We start from the raw sequence: 22,534 nt of genomic DNA on the forward strand, positions 1-22,534 counted from the left end.
CCCCCATTCCACGGTCCTGACGACGCCCAAACAGGAAACGCGTAGCTGTGAAGAAAAGAGGTAGCGCTAACGGGGAACCGGAACCGTCGTGCAACAAGGCGCTGCCGGGAACGGGGGATGGGGGAGAGCTGCGCAACAGCGAGGGGCTGGAAACGGTGGGACCGACGCGGAAGAAGGGAAGGAGGGACCGGCCAATGATGGGACCCAGTCAGGAAGGCCTGAGAGGACACCACCAGCAACACCCAGCATGACCAGCAGGGGGGGGCAGCAGAACCACGCAGTAGAATGCACCCACACAGTGGACAGGGGACCATGAAGAGCGCCCACGGTGGGCATAGGGGCACCCCTCTGCATGCAGGGCCCCAGTAGGAAACACTGTGACCCGACCCTCACTGACCGGACCGCAACAACAAAAACCCACCCACCCATATGTGCAAGCTGGGGCACCCCCGGCGGTAACACCTGGGAGCCTGAGCCACAAAACAAACCCAAAACAGCCCCCACAGGAAGACGATCCAGCAGCCCCCCCAGAGAACCACGCGCCAGGCCGCCCCCCCGCTGCGGAGCCAGCACTGCGCCAACCACGGGGGGAAGCCGCGACCCTGCACGTGGAGCCGGCCGCCGGAGGCCAAGGTGCCAGCGGCCGGAGCTCCGAAACTGATCCGACTGCTGTATGCACGGCCCCCGCCGCGGGTACCCTGACCAGCAGATGCCACATAGAGCAGCGTCCGCTGCCAGGCGCCATGGACGGGGACTGGGAAAGACACTGGGGAGGGGGGTGGGGTGGCTGAATGCCACGCCAGACCTGGCCACAGTGGCCGAGATACGGACCCAAGGCCTTATACCCCAGAAGCGTCACGGGGACAAGCCGCACACGCCAGCATGAGGCGTGAGCGGACGCACAGGAAGGGGCATGCAGAACCGAAGGGCTGGAGAGGGGAAAAATGGAGAGGGAGGGGGAGAGGAGGCAGCGGAAGGGGGGGGGGGGGAGAGCAATTTAACAGTGTAACAAATAAAACAGCAACCCTAAGAAAAATAAATAAAACAGGCACAGAGCCAGTGTCACTTAGCTGTCCAAATGGCAAGAGGAAGTATGAAGCACAAGACCCAAGCTTTTATATGCACTGAAGCCTACACCCACAAATACTGATGGACAAGGAATACAACCTATGGAAAATTCCCAAGGTCCCTTGGAAAAACTACCTAGCAACTGCTTTGTCATAAACAACCAATCACAAAAAATGGGGCTCTTATATGGTCTCGTGCTTATTCAGCCCTCATCTAATCTAATCAGTAACTTGATAGCTATACTAATAATAATACAAATTTTATATTTGTTTTGTGTTATATGTGTCAACTGTCTTGTTATGATAAAAAAATGTAACTTGTTTTTTAAATACAGTGTAATTAATACATTTTGAATTTATTATATAGCGCTCCCTTCATATATTTTTTTATATTTCTATCTAATTATTTTAAACCTGATAAAGGTTAATAATCCCGAAATGTTGCATGCTTGTGAGTCCAGAGGTGTTATTTTATGTGAGACCAGTGAGTGCCTATAATTGGAATCGTTATATAAATATATATATCTCAGGGACGGGCGGTGAGATAAATGGATCAGGAGGCACCAGTTAGTACTAGAGCCAGATTTACACACAATATATGAGCCAAAGGGTTCATGTGGGCATTACACACAGGTGCAGCAGTATATAATACTGGAAATTTGGTGTGTTTTGATCAAAGATGTGTGAATAAGGCAGGTGTCAAATAAAAATATATTATTTGTATTTTTCATATACTTTATAAAGGCAAACCTCTGGTTTTCACATTGGTATGACAGGAAAGGCTCTACCTCGCCCCACCACATGTCACTGATATATATATATATATATATATATATATATATATATATATATATATATATATATATATATATATATATATATATATATATATAGTAAAGATGAGCGGGTTTAGTTCTCAGAGAAACAAACCCTACCGGACTTCACCACTCGAGACCGGATCCGAGTCAGGCTCGGGTTTTCCCACCTGACTCGGAAACCAGAACGTGGCAAAACGTCATCATCCCGCTGTCAGATTCTCGCAGGGTCTGGATTCCGTATAAGGAGCCGCGCGTCCCCATCATTTTCACTCCGGCATTGGAGAGTGTAGAGAGAGGACGTGTCTCCGTCCTCAGTGTCCGTGTCTTGTTCTGCATCTGTCCAGTCACAGTTGTTGTGTCCTCTGCTGCCATATGTCCAGTGCTGATGTATAAGTACAGTCCAGTGGTGCTTTGTTGTGCTGCATCAGTCCAGTGGTGGTGTCTTTTGCTGCATCAGTTCAGTCACAGTGGTGGTGTCCTCTGCTGCCATATGTACAGTGCTGCTGTATAAGTCTAGTCCAGTGGTGGTGTGTTGTGCTGCATCAGTCCAGTCACAGAGTGGTGATGTGTTGTGCTGCCATATGTCCAGTGCTTCTTTAGAAGTCCAGTCCATTGCAGTGGTGCTGTGTTGTCCTGCATCAGTCCAGCGTTGGTGTCCATGTGCTGTTGTATATGTCCAGTGATCCTACCGTGGCATATATGTCCATTGATACTGCCGTATATGTCAAGCGGTACTCCCGTATAAATCTAGTGATCCTGCCATATAATTACAGTGATCCTGATGTATAATTCCAGTGATACTGCCGTATAATTCCAGTGATCCTGCCGTATATGTCCATTGATACTGCCGTATATGTCCCGCAGTACTGTCGTATAAATCCAGGTATCCTGACATATTATTCCAGTGATCCTGCCGTATAATTCCAGTGGTACAGGCGTATAAATCCAGAGATTCTGCCGTATAATTACTAGAGATGAGCGGGTTCGGTTCCTCGGAATCCGAACCCCCCCCGAACTTCAGCCTTTTTACACTGGTCCGAGGCAGACTCGGATCTTCCCGCCTTGCTCAGCTAACCCGAGCGCGCCCGAACATCATCATCCCGCTGTCGAATTCTTGCGAGGCTCGTATTCTATCGCGAGACTCGGATTCTATATAAGGAGCCGCGCGTGGCCGCCATTTTCACACGTGCATTGAGATTGATAGGGAGAGGACGTGGCTGGCGTCCTCTCCGTTAGAATAGATAGAGACACTTGAGTTGATTACTTAGTAATTTTGGGGAGCATTAGGAGTACTCAGAGTGCAGAGTTTTGCTGATAGTTAGTTACTAGTGACTGACCACCACCAGTTTTATTTATTATTTAATATAATCCGTTCTCTGCCTGAAAAAAAACGATACACAGTCACATACCATATCTGTGCTCAGCCTCAGTGTGCTGCATGATAATATCATCTATGTATATCTGACTGTGCTGAGTGCTCACTGCTCACACAGCTGAATTGTGGGGGAGACTGGGGTGCAGTTATAGCAGGAGTACAGTGCACACTTTTGCTGCCAGTGTGACTGACCAGTGACCACCAGTATATTGTCTGCCTGAAAAAGTTAAACACTCCTGTGGTGGTTTTTTTTTTTATTCTATAAACGCATTCTGCTGACAGTGTCCAGCAGGTCCGTCATTCATTATATTATATAAATATTTACCTGCAGTAGTGTTTATATTTTTTTTTGTTCATCTCTATCATCTTTATCATCTCTATATTAGCAGACGCAGTACGGTAGTCCACGGCTGTGGCTACCTCTGTGTCGTCAGTGCTCGTCCATAATTGTATACCTACCTGTGGTGGGGTTTTTTTTTTCTATCTTCTTCATACTAGTAGTTTAGGAGTCTGCTGACAGTGTCCAGCAGGTCCGTCATTATATTATATATACCTGCAGTAGTGATATATATATATATATATATATATATATATATATATATATATATATATATATTTTTTTTTTTTTTATATCATTATCATCTCTATACTAGCAGACGCAGTACGGTAGTCCACGGCTGTAGCTACCTCTGTGTTGTCAGTCACTCGTCATCCATAAGTATACTAGTATCCATCCATCTCCATTGTTTACCTGAGGTGCCTTTTAGTTGTGCCTATTAAAATATGGAGAACAAAAATGTTGAGGTTCCAAAAATAGGGAAAGATCAAGATCCACTTCCACCTCGTGCTGAAGCTGCTGCCACTAGTCATGGCCGAGACGATGAAATTCCATCAACGTCGTCTGCCAAGGCCGATGCCCAATGTCATAGTACAGAGCATGTAAAATCCAAAACACAAAATATCAGTAAAAAAAGGACTCAAAAATCTAAAATAAAATCGTCGGAGGAGAAGCGTAAACTTGCCAATATGCCATTTACCACACGGAGTGGCAAGGAACGGCTGAGGCCCTGGCCTATGTTCATGGCTAGTGGTTCAGCTTCACATGAGGATGGAAGCAGTCAGCCTCTCGCTAGAAAAATGAAAAGACTTAAGCTTGCAAAAGCACAGCAAAGAACTGTGCGTTCTTCGAAATCACAAATCCACAAGGAGAGTCCAATTGTGTCGGTTGCGATGCCTGACCTTCCCTACACTGGACGTGAAGAGAATGCTCCTTCCACCATTTGCACGCCCCCTGCAAGTGCTGGAAGGAGCACCCGCAGTCCAGTTCCTGATAGTCAGATTGAAGATGTCAGTGTTGAAGTACACCAGGATGAGGAGGATATGGGTGTTGCTGGCGCTGGGGAGGAAATTGACAAGGAGGATTCTGATGGTGAGGTGGTTTGTTTAAGTCAGGCACCCGGGGAGACACCTGTTGTCCGTGGGAGGAATATGGCCATTGACATGCCTGGTGAAAATACCAAAAAAATCAGCTCTTCGGTGTGGAAGTATTTTAACAGAAATGCGGACAACAGGTGTCAAGCCGTGTGTTGCCTTTGTCAAGCTGTAATAAGTAGGGGTAAGGACGTTAACCACCTCGGAACATCCTCCCTTATACGTCACCTGCAGCGCATTCATCATAAGTCAGTGAAAGTTCAAAAACTTTGGGCGACAGCGGAAGTAGTCCACTGACCAGTAAATCCCTTCCTCTTGTAACCAAGCTCACGCAAACCACCCCACCAACTCCCTCAGTGTCAATTTCCTCCTTCCCCAGGAATGCCAATAGTCCTGCAGGCCATGTCACTGGCAATTCTGACGAGTCCTCTCCTGCCTGGGATTCCTCCGATGCATCCTTGAGTGTAACGCCTACTGCTGCTGGCGCTGCTGTTGTTGCTGCTGGGAGTCGATGGTCATCCCAGAGGGGAAGTCGTAAGACCACTTTTACTACTTCCACCAAGCAATTGACTGTCCAACAGTCCTTTGCGAGGAAGATGAAATATCACAGCAGTCATCCTGCTGCAAAGCGGATAACTGAGGCCTTGGCATCCTGGGCGGTGAGAAACGTGGTTCCGGTATCCATCATTACTGCAGAGCCAACTATAGACTTGATTGAGGTACTGTGTCCCCGGTACCAAATACCATCTAGGTTCCATTTCTCTAGGCAGGCGATACCGAAAATGTACACAGACCTCAGAAAAAGACTCACCAGTGTCCTAAAAAATGCAGTTGTTCCCAATGTCCACTTAACCACGGACATGTGGAGCAGGGCAGACTCAGACTATATGACTGTGACAGCCCACTGGGTAGATGTATTGACTCCCGCCGCAAGAACAGCAGCGGCGGCACCAGTAGCAGCATCTCGCAAACGCCAACTCTTTCCTAGGCAGTCTATGCTTTGTATCACCGCTTTCCAGAATACGCACACAGCTAAAAACCTCTTACGGCAACTGAGGAAGATCATCGCAGAATGGCTTACCCCAATTGGACTCTCCTGTGGATTTGTGGCATCGGACAACGCCAGCAATATTGTGTGTGCATTAAATATGGGCAAATTCCAGCACGTCCCATGTTTTGCACATACCTTGAATTTGGTGGTGCAGAATTATTTAAAAAACGAGAGGGGCGTGCAAGAGATGCTGTCGGTGGCCAGAAGAATTGCGGGACACTTTCGGCGTACAGGCACCACGTACAGAAGACTGGAGCAACACCAAAAACGCCTGAACCTGCCCTGCCATCATCTGAAGCAAGAAGTGGTAACGAGGTGGAATTCAACCCTCTATATGCTTCAGAGGTTGGAGGAGCAGCAAAAGGCCATTCAAGCCTATACAACTGACCACGATATAGGAGGTGGAATGCACCTGTCTCAAGCGCAGTGGAGAATGATTTCAATGTTGTGCAAGGTTCTGCAACCTTTTGAACTTGCCACACGTGAAGTCAGTTCAGACACTGCCAGCCTGAGTCAGGTCATTCCCCTCATCAGGCTTTTGCAGAAGAAGCTGGAGACATTGAAGGAGGAGCTAACACTGAGCGATTCCGCTAGGCATGTGGGACTTGTGGATGGAGCCCTTAATTCGCTTAACAAGGATTCACGGGTGGTCAATCTGTTGAAATCAGAGCACTACATTTTGGCCACCGTGCTCGATCCTAGATTTAAAACCTACGTTGTATCTCTTTCCGGCAGACACAAGTCTGCAGGGGTTCAAAGAACTGCTGGTGAGAAAATTGTCAAGTCAAGCGGAACGCGACCTGTCAACATCTCCTCCTTCACATTCTCCCGCAACTGGGGGTGCGAGGAAAAGGCTCAGAATTCCGAGCCCACAGGCTGGCGGTGATGCAGGGCAGTCTGGAGCGACTGCTGATGCTGACATCTGGTCCGGACTGAAGGACCTGACAACGATTACGGACATGTCGTCTACTGTCACTGCATATGATTCTCTCACCATTGAAAGAATGGTGGAGGATTATATGAGTGACCGCATCCAAGTAGGCACGTCAGACAGTCCGTACGTATACTGGCAGGAAAAAGAGGCAATTTGGAGGCCCTTGGACAAACTGGCTTTATTCTACCTAAGTTGCCCTCCCACAAGTGTGTACTCCGAAAGAGTGTTTAGTGCCGCCGCTCACCTTGTCAGCAATCGGCGTACGAGGTTACTTCCAGAAAATGTGGAGAAGATGATGTTCATTAAAATGAATTATAATCAATTCCTCCATGGAGACATTCACCAGCAGCAATTGCCTCCACAAAGTACACAGGGAGCTGTGATGGTGGATTCCAGTGGGGACGAATTGATAATCTGTGAGGAGGGGGATGTACACGGTGATGAATCGGAGGATGATGGTGAGGTGGACATCTTGCCTCTGTAGAGCCAGTTTGTGCAAGGAGAGATTAATTGCTTCTTTTTTGGTGGGGGTCCAAACCAACCCGTCATTTCAGTCACAGTCGTGTGGCAGACCCTGTCACTGAAATGATGGGTTGGTTAAAGTGTGCATGTCCTGTTTATACAACATAAGGGTGGGAGGGCCCAAGGACAATTCCATCTTGCACCTCTTTTTTCTTTCATTTTTCTTTGCGTCATGTGCTGTTTGGGGAGTGTATTTTGGAAGGGCCATCCTGTGTGACACTGCAGTGCCACTCCTAGATGGGCCAGGTGTTTGTGTCGGCCACTAGGGTCACTTATCTTAGTCACACAGCTACCTCATTGCGCCTCATTTTTTTTCTTCTTTGCGTCATGTGCTGTTTGGGGAGTATTTTTTGGAAGGGCCATCCGGCCTGACACTGCAGTGCCACTCCTAGATGGGCCAGGTGTTTGTGTCGGCCACTAGGGTCGCTTAGCTTACTCACACAGCTACCTCATTGCGCCTCTTTTTTTCTTTGCGTCATGTGCTGTTTGGGGAGTGTTTTTTGGAAGGGCCATCCTGCGTGACACTGCAGTGCCACTCCTAGATGGGCCAGGTGTTTGTGTCGGCCACTAGGGTCGCTTATCTTAGTCACACAGCTACCTCATTGCACCTCTTCTTTTTCTTCTTTGCGTCATGTGCTGTTTGTGGAGTATTTTTTGGAAGGGCCATCCGGCCTGACACTGCAGTGCCACTCCTAGAGGGGCCAGGTGTTTGTGTCGGCCACTAGGGTCGCTTAGCTTACTCACACAGCTACCTCATTGCGCCTCTTTTTTTCTTTGCGTCATGTGCTGTTTGGGGAGTGTTTTTTGGAAGGGCCATCCTGCGTGACACTGCAGTGCCACTCCTAGATGGGCCAGGTGTTTGTGTCGGCCACTAGGGTCGCTGAGCTTAGTCACACAGCTACCTCATTGCGCCTCTTTTTTTCTTTGCGTCATGTGCTGTTTGGGGAGTGTATTTTGGAAGGGCCATCCTGCGTGACACTGCAGTGCCACTCCTAGATGGGCCAGGTGTTTAGTTATCCAGCGACCTTGGTGCAAATTTTAGGACTAAAAATAATATTGTGAGGTGTTCTGAATAGACTGAAAATGAGTGGAAATTATGGTTATTGAGGTTAATAATACTTTGGGATCAAAATGACCCCCAAATTCTATGATTTAAGCTGTTTTTTAAGGTTTTTTGAAAAAAACACCCGAATCCAAAACACACCCGAATCCGACAAAAAAAATTCGGTGAGGTTTTGCCAAAACGCGTTCGAACCCAAAACACGGCCACGGAACCGAAACCAAAACACAAAACCCGAAAAATTTCCGGTGCACATCTCTAATAATTACAGTGGTACTGGCGTATAAGTCCAGTCCATGATAATGCCATGTATGTCCAGTGATACTGCCGTATATGTCCATTGATACTGCTGTATATGTCCAGCGGTACTGACGTATATGTCCAGCGGTACTGACGTATATGTACAGCGGTACCGCCATATAAATCCAGTGATCCTGCCATATAATTCCAGTGGTACTAGCGTATAAGTCCAGTGATCCTACCTTATAATTCCAATGATCCTGCTGTTTAATTGCAGTGATACTGCCATATAATTCCAGTGATCCTGCCGTATAATTCCAGTGGTACTAGCGTATAAATCCAGTGATCCTGCCGTATAATTCCAGTGATCCTGCCATATAATTCCAGTGGTACTGGCGTAGAAGTCCAGTGATCCTGCCGTATAATTCCAGTGGTACTGGCATATAGGTCCAGTCCAGTGATACTGCCGTATATGTCCAGTGGTACTGCCGTATAAAACCAGTGATCATGCCGTATGAGTCCAGTGATCCTTCTGTATATGTCCATTGATACTGCTGTATATGTCCAATGGTACTGCCGTATAAATCCAGTGATCCTGCTGTATAAATCCAGTGATCCTGCCGTATTTTTCCAGTGGTACTGGCGTATAAATCCATTTCAGTGATATTGCCGTATATGTCCAGTGATACTGCCGTATATGTCCAGCGGTACTGCCGCATATGTCAAGCGGTACTCCCGTATAAATCTAGTGATCTTGCCATATATTTACAGTGATCCTGACGTATAATTACAGTGAAAATGCCGTATAATTCCAGTTCCAGTGATCCTGCCATATATGTGCATTGATACTGCCGTATATGTCCCGCAGTACTGTCGTATAAATCCAGGTATACTGCCGTATAGGTCCAGTGATCCTTCCGTATATGTCCATTGATACTGCTGTATATGTCCAATGGTACTGCCGTATAAATCCAGTGATACTGCTGTATAAGTCCAGTGATCCTGCCGTATAATTCCAGTGTTACTGGCGTATAAATCCAGTTCAGTAATACTGCCGTATATGTCCAGTGATACTGCCGTATATGTCCAGCGGTACTGCTGTATATGTCCAGTGGTACTGCCATGTAAATCCAGTAATCCTGCCATATAGTAACAGTGGTACTGGCGTATAAATCCAGTCCAGTGGTCCTACTATATATGTCCAGTGGTACTGCCATATAAATCCAGTGATACTGCCGTGTATATATATATATATATATATATATATATATATATATATATACCCTGTTGCAAAGCGGATTACTGAGGCCATAACAACCACAGTATGCTGATGTTAGACGTGCGTCCGATATCTGCCATTAGTGCAGTGGGACTGCAGTGCCTGCCAACCCTAGATGGGCCAGGTGTTTGTGCAGCACACTTGAGTCGCTTAGCTTAGTCATACAGCTACCTCATTGCCCTCTTTTACTTCTTGGCATGATGTGCTGTTTGGGTACTATTTTTTTTTAAGTGCCTTCCTGTCTGCCACTGCAGTGCCACTCCTAGATGGGTCAATTTTTTGTGTCGCTTAGCTTAGTCATACAGCTACCTCATTGCACCTCTTTTACTTCTTTGCATGATGTGCTGTTTGGGGCCTTTTTTATATTTGCCATTCTTTCTGCCACTGTGGTGCCACTCCTAGATGGGCCAGGTGTTTGTGCCGCACACTTTTGTTACTTAGCTTAGTCATACAGCAACCTCATTGCAACTCTTTTTCTTCTTTTCATGATGTGCTGTTTGGGGCCTTTTTTTTATATCTGCCCTTCTGTCTACCGCTGCAGTGCCTCTCCTAGATGGGCCAATTGTGTCGCTTAGCTTAGTCATACAGCTACCTCAATGCACCTCTTTTTTCTTCTTTGCATGATGTGCTGTTTGGGGTATAGTTTTTTTAAGTGCCATCCTGTCTGCCACTGCAGTGCCACACCTAGATGTGCCAGGTGTTTGTGCCGCACACTTGTGTTGCTTAGCTTAGTCATACAGCAACCTTGGTGCACCTCTTTTTCATCTTTGCATCATGTGCTGTTTAGGGCATGGTTTTTTAAAGTGCCATCCTGTCTGACACTGCCATAGAAGTCCAGGAATACTGCTGTATTAGTCCAGGGGTACTGCCACATAAGTCCACCTATTGCTGAATTTTTGAAAAATGACAGGGGGTGCAGAAGATGCTGTCAGTGGGCTGAAAAATTGCAGCCCACTTTCGACATTCAGCCACTGCATGCCACTACTAGATGGGCCAGGTGGTTGTGTCACTTAGCTTAGTCATACAGCAACCTCAGTGCACTTCTTTTTCTTCTTTAAATCATGTGCTATTTGGGGACTAGTTTTTTAAAGTGCCATCCTGTCTGCTACTGCAGTGCCACTCCTCGATGGGCCAATTGTTTGTGTCGCTTAGCTTAATCATACAGCTACCTCATTGCACCTCTTTTACTTCTTTGCATGATGTGCTGTTTGGGGCCTTTTTTATATTTGCCATTCTGTCTGCCACTGCGGTGCCACTCCTAGATGTGCCAGGTGTTTGTGCTGCACACTTGTATTGCTTAGCTTAGTCATACAGCAGCCTTATTGCAACTCTTTTTCTTCTTTGCATGATGTGCTGTTTGGGGACTATTTTTTATATCTGCCATTCTGTCTGCCACTGCAGTGCCACTCCTAGATGGGCCAAGTGTTTGTGCAGCACACTTGTGTCACTTAGCTTAGTCATGCAGCCACCTCAGTGCAACCTTTTGGCCTAAAAACAATATTGTGAGATGTGAGGTGTTCAGAATAGACTGTAAATTAGTGGAAATGAATGTTATTGAGGTTAATAATACCGTAGGATCAAAATTACCCCCAAATTATGTGATTTTAGCAATTTTATGTTTTTTTTTTCAAACATCATGGTCTGATGCAGCACAACACTGCAACACTGTTGTTGTTGTTGTTGTTGTTATTATTATATGGCAGCAGTGGACATATGGCAGCAGTGTATATCACTGTGACAGCCTGGTCACTGGAATGACTGATGACAAGGACACTACCACTGATCTGATGCAGCACAACACAGCAACACTGGGGTATATCTACTAAGCTCCCGATTTTGACCGATTTGGTGTTTTTTCTTCAAAGTGTCATCTCGGAAATTTACTAAACACAAATCTCGGTAGTGATGAGGGCATTCGTATTTTTTTGCCAACACAAGTTCTAAAATACAATTGAATACACCATCGGTCAAACGCGGTTGTTTAGGTATAGTGGGGGTAATTCCAAGTTGATCGCAGCAGGAAATTTTTTAGCAGTTGGGCAAAACCATGGCCCTCATTCCGAGTTGTTCGCTCATTAGTGTTTTTCGCAACGGAGCGATTAGTCGCAAACTGCGCATGCGCAATGTTCACAGTGCGTCTGCACCAAGTAAATTTGCAAAAAAGTTTGATATTTTACTCATGGCTTAACAAAGAAATTTCTCGTTCTGGTGATCGGAATGTGATTGACAGGAAGTGGGTTTCTGGGCGGAATCTGGCCGTTTTATGGGTGTGTGTGAGAAAACGCTGCCGTTTCTGGGAAAAACGCGGGAGTGGCTGGAGAACAGGGGAGTGTCTGGGCAAATGCTGGGTGTGTTTGTGACATCAAACAAGGAACGAAACTGACTGAACTGATCGCAGTGGCAGAGTAAGTCTCAAGCTACTCAGAAACTGCAAAGAAATTTCTTTTCGCAATTCTGCTAATCTTTCGTTCGCAATTCTGCAAAGCTAAAATTCACTCCCAGTAGGCGGCGGCTTAGCGTGTGCAAAGCTGCTAAAAGCAGCTAGCGAGCGAACAACTCGGAATGAGGGCCCATGTGCACTGCAGGAGGGGCAGATATAACATGTGCAGAGATAGATTTGGGTGTGGTGAGTTCAATCTGCAATCTGAATTGCAGTGTAAAAATAAAGCAGCCATTATTTACCCTGCACAGAAACCAAATAACCCACCCAAATCTAACTCTCTCTGCAAATGTTATATCTGCCCCCCCCCACCCCCCCCAGAGTACATGGTTTTGCCCAACTGCTAAAAAATTTCCTGCTGCGATCAACTTGGAATTACCCCCAGTATTCGGTAATATACTATTCATTCGTATTTGAAAACTCTACCGTGAAAGTGCATTTGCGGCCGTGAAAAAAGACGAATCGTAAAAAAATACGGGAAAAAAATAGACCTGCTTTTGATAAGCGTGTTTACATGTGTTTCAAATTCTACATTAATCACACCTGCATTTTTAGCCCTTTAAAAGGACCCAAGCACACTTTACCAATCTCTCACTCTGAAATAGCTGCTGCCATGTGTAGTACTGATTTTTTGTATGCTGTGGGATACCTGAGACTGCTCCATCAGACTAGAATAAACCAGGGCCAGGAAACTGAACATGGTCAGCAGGTTGTCCAGGTGCCGCGGAGGCTGCGCAGGCCTTGTTTTTTTAGGGGGCGTTTAAACTTAAACGCATTGGCCGATGACAGGTCATACAGATGTTCCGGCTAAATAGAATCAACATTTTCCGTCTGTATGACCTTGTCAAACTGGACATAGACCCTGAGACAGCACGCTCTCGCTCTGTCTCAGGCCTGCACAAACTCCTGGCTGTGTTGCACTTTATGGCTACTGGGAGCTTTCAGGCAGTGACAGGCGATGTAATAGGAATCTAACAGCCCACCTTTTCAAAATATTTAAATCAGGTGAGTAAAACCATAAATACTTCTCTATGTCTAAGTTGTGCTTCTGTAATATTAAACAGTATTGTATTTATTACAGGTCATGACACTCACCTTATATTTTGTAATGTACACTCAGGTTTTGGATGCTTTGGATACACACATAGATGCCTCTATCTGCTTCCCTACACAGAAGTCGCAGTGGCATGCAGTCAGGGTAGCTTTCTATGAGCTTGCTGGCATGCCCAATGTGCTGGGTGCCATAGATTGCACACATGTTTAGCTGAGACCACCTAGGGGCAGGCAATACATTTATACCAATAGACATCTGGCCCACTCCACTAATGTTCAGGTGGTATGTGATGCAAATCTTAAAATTATGAGTGTTGTTGCGGTTTATCCTGGCAGCTGCCATGACTCCTTCATCCTCAGTCAGTCATCCCTCTTTGATAAGTTTGAGGCCGGACAAATTCCTGATGGATGGCTCCTGGGTATGTTCAAAGTTTGTTGTGTGCATGTGTGTGTTAACCTCAACATAAAGATTATGTTTGCTATTTGTTGGTTAAAGCACATGTCCTAATGTTGGCTATATCTGTCTTTCAGGTTATGGGGGATATGGCTGCTTCTCTTGGCTTCTGACTCCGTTGTCCATCCCTGATTCCCCTGCTGAACACAATTACAATAATGCACATAAGTCCACGCGGAATGTGATAGAAAGATGTTTTGGTGTGCTGAAATCTAGGTTTCGGTGTCTGCTTTCGGTGTGCAGGGCTTTTGTTGTATAGTCCTTCAAAGGTGACTAGGATTGTGTTCTGCTGCTGTTTTCTTCATAACTTGTGTTTGCACCAACATCCTGCACATGTTGAGGAGTTTCATTGTAAGCTGTGCATAAATGTGTGTATGCTACTGACCCTTACATAATGTACAAAGAGTAAAGCTTTTTATTTTGCTTACTCAACATTGGCTAACACCAGTAGTTCTGAATTATGTTTGTGATGCGGTATTGTTTCATGTTAGGCATGTTGTTTACAGTTAGTCACTAACATTTTCGTCTTATACTGTCAGTCAATAACAAATTAAACTTTGCACATATAGTGTTTTAGTGATTTATTACCGTCAACACTTTTTTTAGGTGTAGCACAATTCTATATTGTTGACATATGTTTGGGAATACTGTATTTAGTGTTGCAGGGTTGCTCATTTCTTAGTTGTTTTTTTGCTGGCTGCAGAGGTTTGTGATGGCACATTGGACCGTGTTCTGCTGGATCGTCGAACTGGGGAGGTAACTGGGGTCTGGCTAGGTGTGGTTGACTCTGAGCTTGAGTCTTGTTGCTGTGATGCCAACACATTTATGTTTTGGCTCAGGTTGTTGAGGCTTGCTGTGAGTTGTGTTGTTGCGGCTGTGTTTTTGGAGATGATTCTGGACAGGCTTTCGGTGATTGATTGTTTTGAATTTTTTGGATGAGGGCTTGTTGATGGTGTTGTTCATCCATTATGCGCTGAAAACTAGCTATAAGTTGTCTGTTGTCTGCTCTCATCTGCTCCATCGTATTGGCCACTCTGACAAGTTGCACAATCAATCTGCTTGAGTTTCTACTGAGTCTAGGTAGACTGGGCAGATATTGGCTGTGTGCGCGCAGACAGGCATGGTTTTGTGCCTGTTGTGTGGCCCAACTGTCCCAAAATGCTAGGTCCATTTGTGGCTGGGGTGGTGTTGGGCACAATTGGGGGGTGGGGGATGGTTGGGGTGGTGGTGTTTTGTCAGCTGGCGTGGTTGGCTGGTTATCAATTGCTTGCAGGTGGAGTGTGAATGTTTTGCTGCAAGTCAGTTTCCTGCTGGGTATCCTGGGACATGATGTCTGCATCTGTATGGGGTTGAAGACAGCCACAATTTTGTTATTGTTGGTCTTCTGGTTGGTTACAGCTTTACGGAAACATACATTACTTATTAATATGCATGTTGAACATAGAAAAAAGAGTGTGGCCAAAAGTAATAATTTAATTTTTATTTATTTACTAAATATGTTGCTTCTTAGGTAGCCCACTCATTTTACAATTTTTGAGGGCAAATGTTGGACTATGAGCCTTCCTTAATGGCCAAACACGGAGAACTGTAATTGGTACAAATGCCACCAAGGACATATGCTTAAAGCTTCGTTTAGGCTAACAAATACATTACATTAAATGCATAGATAAATACACTCATACATTGTTAAAGGCTGTCAGTCTTGGTGACAAAAATTTTTTTTTTTGGGTAGTGGACAAACATATTTCATTAATTCTGCTTGGCTGAAGCGGGCACACCTATTTGGCACATATTGTTAAGTGGCGATCTTAACCATGAGATTATGCTAACTGGTGTGGATTAGTACAAGGATGATTGTGTGCTTGTGGTCATGTGTATTTTGTGCCCACAAACACTGTGTAAAATGCACTTAAAAAATTTGTTTGTGTTTACTCGCCAGACAGCTGAGGGGATTGTGGTTCCTCGGTTTGTGGACTGGCCAAAATGGCTTCTGGTGGCTGAGCCGACACAGTGGAGATGCGCCATTGTGGTGGAGAGGATGCGGGTGTCGTGCCCACCTCAAGACGCCGTCTCTTGCTTCCCCTCTTCTGGAGACTGGCAGACTCCTGTGAAGGGCATTTTTGTTGAGTGTGGTGCGATGATGAAGTTCCTATGAATTAAAATATACATTATTATTCTGTCTTTCTATGTGTTTGCAGAATATGTGTCTGTACAAAATTAATTCCTGCATCGCCAGCATCCGCATCTCTTGGCAGTGTGGTTGGTGTCCTGGCTGTGCTGGCTCTCTTTCGTACTGTAGAAATATTAATTTTGGCCTTATGTTCAGTATATTGTGAGTAGATATTTGTCAACAAAAACATTTTGTGATGTGGACATATGAAGAATATTATGATAACTAAATAAAACTTTTGTTATGCTTTTCTGCCTGACTTCATTGGGTGTGTATAGTATAATTATTAACCAATGACACCAACATATCCATACCATAAGGTGCATAATTATCCAGATTGCACCACTAGAAAACCAGCTGTGGATGATTAACACAACAAGAATATTACTCTCTAACAAAATACATTAATTCTGTAAATACTAACTCACACTAACCAATCACAAAACAAAACACATGACTAATAATGAAACAACACCAATAATCACAACTTGCACACAAAGGACTATCCACAACAACATACATTACCCATAAATACATTAATAAAAATGGCCTAAAAATTCATGAAAACACGAGTCACACTTCATTTAAAGACCACAAATGAATTGGAAAAACAAACAAACAACAAAACCAACAACAAAACCAAAACAGGATAAATTGTTGCTGCAAAAGGACCTTGAAAACTGCTAACTTCACAATACAAAGGGAAAATACATAACTATTTAGGTACAAAACTACATCTGCAAAACATTTAAACAATTAACAAACTTACAAACACAATTATCTACAATACATTTCCTACAACTAAGGACAAAGAACATATATAAAAACAATAAAACAAATCCCAAAAAAACTCACCATCCTGCCTCGGACGATACGAATCCCGGACATTAGTTGCACCAACCACTTCTGGCAGAATAAGGGACCGCACAGGCTCCTCCCACTCATGATACGATGCTCTAAAGGGCTGGCCACCCCCCTGTTTGTCTGGCTGACTTAGCCTCCTTGGCCATCTTAGCCTTGACACACGCTTGATGTCGTAAAATCTCTTACGACACGTGTCCTCGGTCCTCCTCACCACACCTTCACTGTTAACTGCCGCTACTACCTTTCTCTATCGTCCTAGTGGATGCTGGGGTTCCTGAAAGGACCATGGGGAATAGCGGCTCCGCAGGAGACAGGGCACAAAAAGTAAAGCTTTAGGATCAGGTGGTGTGCACTGGCTCCTCCCCCTATGACCCTCCTCCAAGCCAGTTAGATTTTTGTGCCCGGCCGAGAAGGGTGCAATCTAGGTGGCTCTCCTAAAGAGCTGCTTAGGAAAGTTTAGCTTAGGTTTTTTATTTTACAGTGAGTCCTGCTGGCAACAGGATCACTGCAACGAGGGACTTAGGGGAGAAGAAGTGAACTCACCTGCGTGCAGGATGGATTGGCTTCTTGGCTACTGGACATCAGCTCCAGAGGGACGATCACAGGTACAGCCTGGATGGTCACCGGAGCCTTGCCGCCGGCCCCCTTGCAGATGCTGAAGTAAGAAGAGGTCCAGAATCGGCGGCAGAAGACTCCTCAGTCTTCTAAAGGTAGCGCACAGCACTGCAGCTGTGCGCCATTTTCCTCTCAGCACACTTCACACGGCAGTCACTGAGGGTGCAGGGCGCTGGGAGGGGGGCGCCCTGGGAGGCAAATGAATACCTATTTTGGCTAAAAATACCTCACATATAGCCTCCGGAGGCTATATGGAGATATTTAACCCCTGCCAGAATCCGTTAAGAGCGGGAGACGAGGCCGCCGAAAAAGGGGCGGGGCCTATCTCCTCAGCACACAGCGCCATTTTCCCTCACAGAAAGGCTGGAGGGAAGGCTCCCAGGCTCTCCCCTGCACTGCACTACAGAAACAGGGTTAAAACAGAGAGGGGGGGCACTAATTTGGCGATATGCTTATATATATATTAAGATGCTATAAGGGAAAACACTTATATAAGGTTGTCCCTATATAATTATAGCGTTTTTGGTGTGTGCTGGCAAACTCTCCCTCTGTCTCTCCAAAGGGCTAGTGGGTCCTGTCCTCTATCAGAGCATTCCCTGTGTGTGTGCTGTGTGTCGGTACGTGTGTGTCGACAGGTAGGAGGACGATGTTGGTGAGGAGGCGGAGAAATTGCCTGTAATGGTGATGTCACTCTCTAGGGAGTCGACACCGGAATGGATGGCTTATTTAGGAAATTACGTGATAATGTCAACACGCTGCAAAGTCGGTTGACGACATGAGACGGCCGACAAACAATTAGTACGGTCCAGACGTCTCAAAAACACCGTCAAGGGTTTTAAAACGCCCGTTTACTTTAGTCGGTCGACACAGACACAGACAGGGACACTGAATCCAGTGTCGACGGTGAATAAACAAACGTATTCCTTATTAGGGCCACACGTTAAAGGCAATGAAGGAGGTGTTACGTATTTCTGATACTACAAGTACCACAAAAGAGGGTATTATGTGGGATGTGAAAAAACTACCATAGTTTTTCCTGAATCAGATAAATTAAATAAAGTGTGTGATGATGCGTGGGTTCCCCCCGATAGAAAATTATGGGCGGTATACCCTTTCCCGCCAGAAGTTAGGGCGCGTTGGGAAACACCCCTTAAGGTGGATAAGGCGCTCACACGCTTATCAAAACAAGTGGCGGTACCGTCTATAGATAGGGCCGTCCTCAAGGACCAGCTGACAAGGCTGGAAAATATAATAAAAAGTATATACACACATACTGGTGTTATACTGCGGCCAGCGATCGCCTCAGCCTGGATGTGCAGAGCTAGGGTGGCTTGGTCGGATTCCCTGACTAAAAATATTGATACCCTTGACAGGGACAGTATTTTATTGACTATAGAGCATTTCTATATATGCGAGATGCACAGAGGGATATTTGCACTCTGGCATCATGAATAAACGCGATGTCCATAACTGCCAGAAGATGTTATGGACACGACAGTGGTCAGGTGATGCAGATTCCAAACGGCACAGTATGGCCGTATAAAGGAAGAGGACTTGTTTGGGGTCGGTCCATCGGACCTGGTGGTCACGGCAACTGCTGGAAAATCCACCGTTTTTTACCCTAAGTCACATCTCTGCAGAAAAAGACACCGTCTTTTCAGCCTCAGTCCTCTCGTCCCTATAAGATCATATCTGCCCAGGGATAGAGGAAAGGGAAGAAGACTGCAGCAGGCAGCCCATTCCCAGGAACAGAAGCGTTCCACCGCGTCTGACAAGTTCTCAGCATGGCGCTGAGACCGTACAGGACCCCTGGATCCTACAAGTAGTATCCCGGGGGTACAGATGGGAATGTCGAGACGTTTCCCCTTCGCAGGCTCCTGAAGTCTGCTTTACCAAGTCTCCCTCCGACAAGGAGGTAGTATGGGAAAAAATTCACAAGCTGTATTCCCAGCAGGTGATTAAATTACCCCTCCTACTACAGAAAAGGGGTATTATTCCACACTATATTGTGGTACTGAAGCCAGAAGGCTAGGTGAGACTTATTCTAAAAATTTTTTTTTGAACACTTACAAAGGTTCAAATTAAGATGAAGTCACTCAGAGCAGTGATAACGAACCAGGAAGAAGGGGACTATATAGTGTCCCGGGACATCAGGGATGCTTACCTCTATGTCCCAAATTTGCCCTTCTCACTAAGGGTACCTCAGGTTCGTGGTGCAGAACTGTCACTATCAGTTTCAGACGCTGCCGTTTGGATTGTCCACGGCACCCCGGGGTCTTTACCAAGGTAATGGCCGAATTGATGATTCTTCTTCGAAGAAAAGGCGTCTTAATTATCCCTTACTTGGACGATCTCCTGATAGGGGCATAGTCCAGGGAACAGTTGGAGGTCGGAGTAGCACTATCTCGGATACTGCTACAATCAGCACGGGTGGATTCTAAATATTCCAAAATCGCAGCTGATCCCGACGACACGTCTGCTGTGCCTAGGGATGATTCTGGACACAGTCCAGAAAAAGGTGTTTCTCCCGGAAGAGAAAGCCAGGGAGTTATCCGAGCAAGTCAGGAACCTCCTAAAAACAGTGCATCATTGCACAAGGGTCCTGGTAAAGATGGTGGCTTCCTACGAAGCAATTCCATTCGGCAGATTTCACGTAAGAACTTTTCAGTGGGATCTGCTGGACAAATGGTCCGGATCGCATCTTCAGATGCATCAGCGGATAACCCAATATCCAAGGACAAGGGTGTCTCTCCTGTGGTGGTTATAGAGTGCTCATCTTCTAGAGGGCCGCAGATTCGGCATTCAGGATTGGATGCTGGTAACCACGGAGCCCAGCCTGAGAGGCTGGGGAGCAGTCACACAAGGGAAAAATTTCCAGGGAGTGTGATCAAGTATGGAGACTTTTCTCCACATAAATATACTGGAGCTAAGGGTAAATTTATAATGCTCTAAGCTTAGCAAGACCTCTGCTTCAAGGTCAGCCGGTATTGATCCAGTGGGAAAAACATCACGGCAGTCGCCCACGTAAACAGACAGGGCGACACAAGAAGCAGGAGGGCAATGGCAGAAACTGCAAGGATTTTTCGCTGGGCGGAAAATCATGTGATAACACTGTCAGCAGTTTTTCATCCCGGGAATGGAAACTGGGAAGCAGACTTCCTCAGCACGACCTCCACCCGGGAGAGTGGAAACTTCATTGAGAAGTTTTTTCCACATGATTGTAAACCGTTGGGAAATACCAAAGGTGGACATGATGGCGTCCCGTCTGAACAAAAAACGGGACAGGTATTGCGCCGGGTCAAGAGACCCTCAGGCAATAGATGTGGACGTTCTGGTAACACCGTGGGTGTACCAGTCGGTGTATGTGTTCCCTCCTCTGCTTCTCATACCTAAGGTGCTGAGAATTATAAGACGTAGAGGAGTAAGAACTATACTCATGGCTCCGGATTGGCCAAGAAGGACTTGGTACCCGGAACTTCAAGAGATGATTACAGAGGTCTTATGGCCTCTGCCGCTAAGAAGGGACTTGCTTCAGCAAGTACCATGTCTGTTCCAAGACTTACCGCAGCTGCGTTTGTCGGCATGGCGATGGAAAGCCGGATCCTAAGGGAAAAAAGGCATTCCGGAAGAGGTCATTCCTACCCTGGTCAAAGCCAGAAAGGAGGTGACCGCACAACATTATCACCACGTGTGGCGAAAATATGTTGCGTGGTGTGAGGCCAGGAAGGCCCCACAAAGAAATTTCAACTCGGTCGTTTCCTGCATTTCCTGCAAACAGGAGTGTCTATGGGCCTCAAATTGGGGTCCATTAAGGTTCAAATTAGGCCCTGTAAATTTTCTTCCAGAAAGAATTGGCTTCAGTTCCTGAAGTCCAGAAGTTTGTCAAGGGAGTATTGCATATACAAACCCCTTTTTTGTGCCTCCAGTGGCACTGTGGGATCTCAACGTAGTTCTGGGATTCCTCAAATCACATTGGTTTAAAACCAGTCAAATATGTGGATTTGAAGCATCTCACATAAAAAGTGACCATGCTCTTGGCCCTGGCCTGGATCAGGCGAGTGTCAAATTGGTGGTTTTTTCTCAAAAAAGCCCATATCTGTTTGTCCATTCGGACAGGGCAGAGCTGCGGACTCGTCCCCAGTTCTCTCCCTAAGGTGGTGTCAGTGTTTCACCTGAACCAGCTTATTGTGGTGCCTTGCACCTACTAGGGACTTGGAGGACTCCAAGTTGCTAGAAGTTGTCAGGGCCCTGAAAATATGTTCCAGGACAGCTGGAGTCAGAAAATCTGACTCGCTGTTTATACTGTATGCACCCAACAAGTTGGGTGCGCCTGCTTCTAAGCAGTCGATTGCTCGTTGGATTTGTAACACAATTCAACTTGCACATTCTGAGGCAGGCCTGCCACAGTCTAAATCGGTTAAGGCCCATTCCACAAGGAAGGTGGGCTCATCTTGGGCGGCTGCCCGAGAGGTCTCGGCATTACAACTCTGCCGAGCAGCTACGTGGTCAGGGGAGAACACGTTTGTAAAATTCTACAAATTTGATATCCTGGCAAAAGAGGACCTGGAGTTCTCTCATTCGGTGCTGCAGAGTCATCCGCACTCTCCCGCCCGTTTGGGAGCTTTGGTATAATCCCCATGGTCCTTTCAGGAACCCCAGCATCCACTAGGACGATAGAGAAAATAAGAATTTACTTACCGATAATTCTATTTCTCGGAGTCCGTAGTGGATGCTGGGCGCCCATCCCAAGTGCGGATTATCTGCAATACTTGTACATAGTTACAAAAATCGGGTTATTATTGTTGTGAGCCATCTTTTCAGAGGCTCCGCTGTTATCATACTGTTAACTGGGTTTAGATCACAAGTTGTACGGTGTGATTGGTGTGGCTGGTATGAGTCTTACCCGGGATTCAAAATTCCTCCCTTATTGTGTACGCTCGTCCGGGCACAGTACCTAACTGGCTTGGAGGAGGGTCATAGGGGGAGGAGCCAGTGCACACCACCTGATCCTAAAGCTTTACTTTTTGTGCCCTGTCTCCTGCGGAGCCGCTATTCCCCATGGTCCTTTCAGGAACCCCAGCATCCACTACGGACTCCGAGAAATAGAATTATCGGTAAGTAAATTCTTATTTTCCACACAGAATTTTTTTCTTGCGTGAAG

The sequence above is a fragment of the Pseudophryne corroboree genome, chromosome 2 (genome assembly GCF_028390025.1).
Source record: "Pseudophryne corroboree isolate aPseCor3 chromosome 2, aPseCor3.hap2, whole genome shotgun sequence".
NCBI lineage: Eukaryota > Metazoa > Chordata > Amphibia > Anura > Myobatrachidae > Pseudophryne > Pseudophryne corroboree.